This window comes from Dreissena polymorpha, chromosome 8 (genome assembly GCF_020536995.1).
Source record: "Dreissena polymorpha isolate Duluth1 chromosome 8, UMN_Dpol_1.0, whole genome shotgun sequence".
In the NCBI taxonomy this organism is placed as follows: domain Eukaryota; kingdom Metazoa; phylum Mollusca; class Bivalvia; order Myida; family Dreissenidae; genus Dreissena; species Dreissena polymorpha.
Genome location: NC_068362.1, coordinates 48,739,049 through 48,745,089, shown reverse-complemented (window position 1 = coordinate 48,745,089; position 6,041 = coordinate 48,739,049). Strand labels below are relative to the sequence as shown.

The 6,041-nt window shown below is 32.0% G+C and overlaps 1 long non-coding RNA gene across 2 annotated transcripts; it reads right to left on the bottom strand.

Moving 5' to 3' along the window:
* Window positions 1-2,667: 2,667 nt before the first annotated feature.
* On the bottom strand, window positions 2,668-5,150 carry LOC127842072 (uncharacterized). 2 transcript variants are annotated; one of them, XR_008031479.1, is made up of 3 exons: window positions 5,107-5,150; window positions 4,613-4,702; window positions 2,668-3,530 (listed from the first exon to the last, which is right to left on the bottom strand). It is a non-coding gene; the product is annotated as an uncharacterized LOC127842072 (long non-coding RNA). The 2 variants fall into 2 exon arrangements; XR_008031480.1 differs by having other exon boundaries at window positions 5,119-5,149.
* Between the last annotated feature and the right edge of the window lie 891 nt (window positions 5,151-6,041).

Here is a 6,041-nt window from a genome sequence, read left to right as displayed (position 1 = left end):
GGATGCATCACCTTCGAACAGTTGGAACAGTTAATGCAAAGTATTTGGGGTTGAAACCTGTCTAAAGGTTCCCTGAACTTTACGCCTAGCCAAATTTAATAACAAAACACGCAAGTGTAGATTAACTTAAACATCGTGTCAATTATTTTCAAATGTAAGGTAATAAAAGAGAAAATAATTTTAATTGCAATAAATTTTCCATCTGGTTAAATATAAACCACTGCAAGATAATTACAACTTTGTATAGATATAATGTCATGTCTGGAAAGAATGCACAATTCATTATGGAACTCTTGTCCATAATGAGATGAAGTATATTGATGAATAATTAATTAATCAATTATGTATATGCCCAGTGTCTTTGTGTAAAATATCGACATGTATCAAATGTGGAATTTTATGTTTTATTCTGACATCATAACCATTCATAAGATACATGTATGTACAAATGGTTATCAAACCGATGGAAACCACACACCCTCTTTAAAGGAATGTCGGCTTTTTGATGCGTGACCGTCAGTCAGTTGTCCTCTGTAACATTCCACTGAAAGGGAATGCCGTCTCGTTTGCACTAGATAATTAAAGCTTTACTGTGCCGATAATTGTTTGTATATTTCATTTTCAAAAACGAACTATATTTAAGCTAAGTGTCGCCGATACATTGGAATACTTTGGTAATCAGAATACTCCAAAACGCCTGTAAGGTTCCACTCAAGACTGTAAAGCGAGTGACACTTGCGGAAACACATAGACAGGCTTATGATTCCAAGAGAGAAATACAATCCCGTGACAAATAAATGGGATTTATTTTAGCTTTGGTATGAAATTATTTTACACGACGGATATATAACAGAAACATATTAATGGAGGTTGCTTCGGAAACACACGTATCGAGGCGGCTAGAAACCAAAAAAGGTTCCCATGTTTAGCGACGTCGATGTTGGGTTTATGCGCAAAAATCTGTTCATATAAATGTTAACTTACTTGCAAATTAAATAGAAATGAATATCCTCGAAAGCGTTGTGGTAATATCAACACCGTATTTTCACCCCAAAAATTACTCATTGAACGTTGATAAAAAAATCTCCATAATGAATACATGTCAATATACTACATAATGCTCAATAAAAAAAAATTCAAACTGACTGTTATATGAACTAATATTGTAATCAGGTTTTAGAGAAAATGCTTTAAAAATTTTTTACAATAAAACGACTTTTAATACCAGGCGTGTTTGCAGAGAACAACTAATATTTTTCGATAGAAAATGAGCATTTTCGTTAACTATACCATGAATAAACGTAAGACACAATCAATAATTCAATAGTTTGTTGATAAAAGTATGTTTATATATGGTGTTGAATCCATGTAGACATAACGCTTTATGCATTTAGAAAAAAACGCGCCTTGTATCATATAACGAAACACATTATTTAACATTGCAGTTGGTAACATAATGATGTGCAGACACAAATATTGCAAATAAATGTGCACGTTTACTGACATAAATGTGCACATCTACTAACAAAAAAATGAATAAGATTTGACAAAAGCATTCATTAGTCTTAAAAAAGGTACTAAAGCTTCTTCGAGTGCGTAATGTTTATGGTAATAAACAAAATATTTATAAATTCTGCGTATGATATACAGCTGCCATTAATATGTATTTTTAAAAAGCAATCATACATTATAAATTGTTGTGCATGATGACAGGTCTGAAAGACGTTTATTTCGAATTCAAACGCATGACTTAATGCCACCATTTAAACTGAAGGAGCGGAAGAACTTACCGTGCTGTCAAAGGTACTCAATCCCTTGCACGACGGCCTCTAAAAACGTCAACATTTTGTACAGGCAGAAAATATTTGTCAAGGACATCCGAAGAATTGCTCCGTTACTTTTACCCATTATTTTGTCTCATTTGACTAAACAAATTTTAATAATACATTTAAATTATTACTGCATACTTGTATTTCGTATAATGTCCCTTGATCCCTTGATAGCGCATTCATTTATTAATATTATTGTATGATACGAATAAATACCTTTTTTAAGGTAAACATATGTCAAATATCATATTCTTATTATACGAGGCATTTGTATTTTTATTTAACCTTTGATATACTAATACATACAGCAATACTCAAATGGTTTTTGAACGCGTTAAACACGTTTAATAAAAAATAAAGTAAACAACTGGCATTGATATTGACTTTTATCTTAGGCATGCAAAGACCAAACATCTAAATAAATCTTGGGCTGCGTTTAGGAGTGACCGTGAGTGGTCAACATTTCTACCGATCAGCTGCCGTTGACATAAATGCCTGTCAAGAGGTATGGTTGATGAAATACAAACAGTAATCAAGTGAATAATTGCGCTGAGAAGGATCACAAATACGTTTATTAAATACGTGAAAACGAGGAAGTTGGTGTATTCAATGAGGAGAATAAGAATAGCGTGCATTTTTCTCATTTTCTGTTATTAAAAGGTTGTCGTTCTTGTGGCACTAATCCTTTCAGACAAAAATATCTTTTTTAGTAGATGGAATCATGCTTAAAGCAGTTTAAATACCTCCTGCAGTGTTAATGTAAAGGTAAGGTATTTAAGTTACCAAATTGTAAGCACGTTTCATAATAGTTCAAAGACACAAAACGCAGTATATAAACTTTAATTTAAACGATTATCGACTAACAGCTTAATAAAACTACAAATACCACAATTTCCATTATCACAAAATTCAAAAGTTTTTCACCTTTTGAAGGTCACTGGTGAGTGCTATAATAACGATAGTCAGTGAAGTCAGTGTGTCAAAAACCTTGAGTGACGTCCTCGATCCAATAAAATGACACGTCCGCACTTAGGCGGAATACAGAGACCTATGGCAAATGTTAATTTGAGTCTAATAAATTGCTGTCAAGTATACGGAGTAGAATCGCTTTATAGATATGGGACCACTTAAGGATCCGAAATTCATTTCGGTAAATACTTCTTTATTTCAAGGAATAATACTGGTTATAATACTTTAAGTTTATCTTAAACAGCTCCTTTCCAATAACAAGTTATATAAGCAGGATGATGTTTGGATATTTATTTCGTTGTTAACAGAGTTGCTCTTTCACGTGTTGTAAAACAAATTGATTTATATCAGATCCATCAATTAAGCACCACTTATGCTTGATTTTAAACTTATTCTTAACTTCAATAAACCTCAATATTTTTCAAACGTCTATTTGAACGAACCAAATTTTCATTGAAAGTCATGTTATGTTAAAAATTATTTGTTTGTTGCGAACGAATAGACCATTTTGTTGTAACTCCCTTTAGACCAATATTGAGATGATGCCAAACCGATAGAATAATAATCGATTTATCTTTTATTACATAAATAGATTTCCGTATAACTTTCATCTTTTAACATTGAATTCCGTTCGGTATGTCTTGTCAACGATGTCCTTTGCTCGTCCAATCAAAACATTGTTGATTGTTTGGATTTCAGACGCTGGTTGTCACAAGCGTCTCCATCTGACAACTGAATCAAGCAAAAACGTCCAATAATCAATGAAGCGGAAACAAGAAGATGAATTATTGAATATATGAATAATAATAAGCGCATAACTCTTAACCGTCACACGTGATCACGCATGGACGTATAACCTACTATAACAAACTATGCAGTCCATACTTTTGTTACAAAATAGGTGTAATCTTCACAAATATGGTATTTGAAGGTGAGCCAAATTTTCGGTTAGTGATAATAAAAAAGTATGTACGAGGATTTGAATCCGGAACATTTACAAGCGAAATCTAACGCGCTACCGCTAGACCATGTAGCCTCTTGATGTGAGTTACTCATGTTAAGAAATGTCAATTATTTCACCTAGTTAATTTTATGATTATTAATAATTTTACATTTTGCATTTTCGTAAAGTAAGGAAAGTCATTTGGCTTGTTTAAATATAAAGTATATATATGCTTAAAGACTACATATTGTAACATTTTAATTATACTTCAAAATGCGAACAAATCCATTTAAATATACATTAGTCGAACAGGAGGTAATTATAATTCTTTATCAACAAAGGTCATTATATGACACACGCAAGTAATTGTAATTCTATATAAACAGAACGATATTAGTTTCTTAAATTTTCAAACTTCTAAAATTGTATCTTTTTCAGTATTTTTTTTGCAAATCATCTGCAAACAAAAAGACAATACACCAAAACATGTCTTATACAATTTTAGTCCATTAACACATTAAATGCTGAATACAAGATCTCTTTTGGAACTTTTCAATATTTTCAATCAATTTTAACTAGCTTTGTAAAATGAATAATTATAGACGAATATACGCGACTTCAATTTGAAGATTGTACATGCCTTTAACTGTATGGATCTTACAATTAATTAACTTAACGCTTCGCTAGATTTCCTACAACCATTGCAATAGACAATGTTACACATATGTTGACAAATGTTTGATATGAGTAGGATACAGACAATACAATCACACATCAGTAGCAACGAATCAACAAGAAGTAAAATCTTTTGTAAAAGGAGAAATATTACACGATAAGGGAATATAACAATTTTACAATCTTTTTTACTTACCCTTATAATGCATGATTATCATTGCAATTCCATGACCTAAACTGTTAAAGCATAAATATGATTGCTTCCACAACTTCATTCGGAATGGACCTGTAAAAATTAAACACATTATTGTTTTAGATCTAATAATATGGTGGACTCAATATGGTTGATAATTTCTCTTAAAAAAAAGAAAATTACTCAACTTTGATAACAAAAATTGCAACATGCACTTGTAAATATTTTCAATTATGTACTTTGTGTTTGATGTTTCGAAAATGTAAAACGTGGAGAGAGACTATGTTTAAAAAATGGCAAATTGAGGGCTTAATTGCTTTTGAAAGGATGTTCTAACATGTTGTGGAATTTATATGAATAAAATGATTTTATAAATTCGGTGATATATTGAACATGCTATTCTTCTATAATAACAATTTTCAAATTTACATGCAATATTTTTACCAAAAAAAAGCATTTATTGAAAAAAAATTGTTTACACCGTTTGAACGTATTACATATAAGATTACGATTCTAGAATCTCGTCCGCCCCAGCGATGTCTCGTCCGCCCCAGCGATGTCTCGTCCGCCCCAGCGATGTCTCGTCCGCCACAGCGATGTCTCGTCCGCCCCAGCGATGTCACTGGACTTCCGGAGAAGTTGGCATTTCAACAAATGAATATTTCTCCAGTGATATCGTGATATTGATGTATACTGAAATAGAATACATATTGTCGGGGAATGTACATTTGTTAGGGTCATGTTAAAAACAATGAAAAAATACATATGTCAAACATCACACTCTAAGGTGAATGCATTGATAAGGCAGTCCAAACTTCGAGTGAAGTGTAACCTCCCATTCAAAGAAACGATGTCCACGTATGCTGCTTCTCAACTAACATTTTTGCTTATGCTGTTGAGTGATGGGAAATCGGTATTATTTTTCAAGGGACGCTTTCTTTTAACAATGGCAGACTTCCCCATACTGTATATAGGTTATATGTTACTATGTTCATACATTCTGCTCATCATTTGAATTAATTTTTAAATGCTTATCTACCGAATTTGATAACTGAACAAACATTTCACTCTCAAATGTTTATGATTGTTTACGTATTCGGAAGTGAACATAAAAGCCATGTGATAAGTACATGCATTTGATCAAACATACCTTTATTAAACACTTTAATAGTGTATTGGCTGTTTTTATACAATGTTAACGTTATTATGTTAAACTATGTATTTTTATAACATTATTCCGAAACTATTTTTGTTTAGACATATTTTTTTAATTTCCGGGTACTATATATATGTGTTTGCACATGCGAAACATAATGCTCGAGCATCATGGTATAGACGACATTAACGTTGTGACGTCATCTTATGTTTACAATGGGAAGTTTTGATCTTGAGCAATACTCAGATCTAGTCAAAAGTATGCGCGAAGATGAGC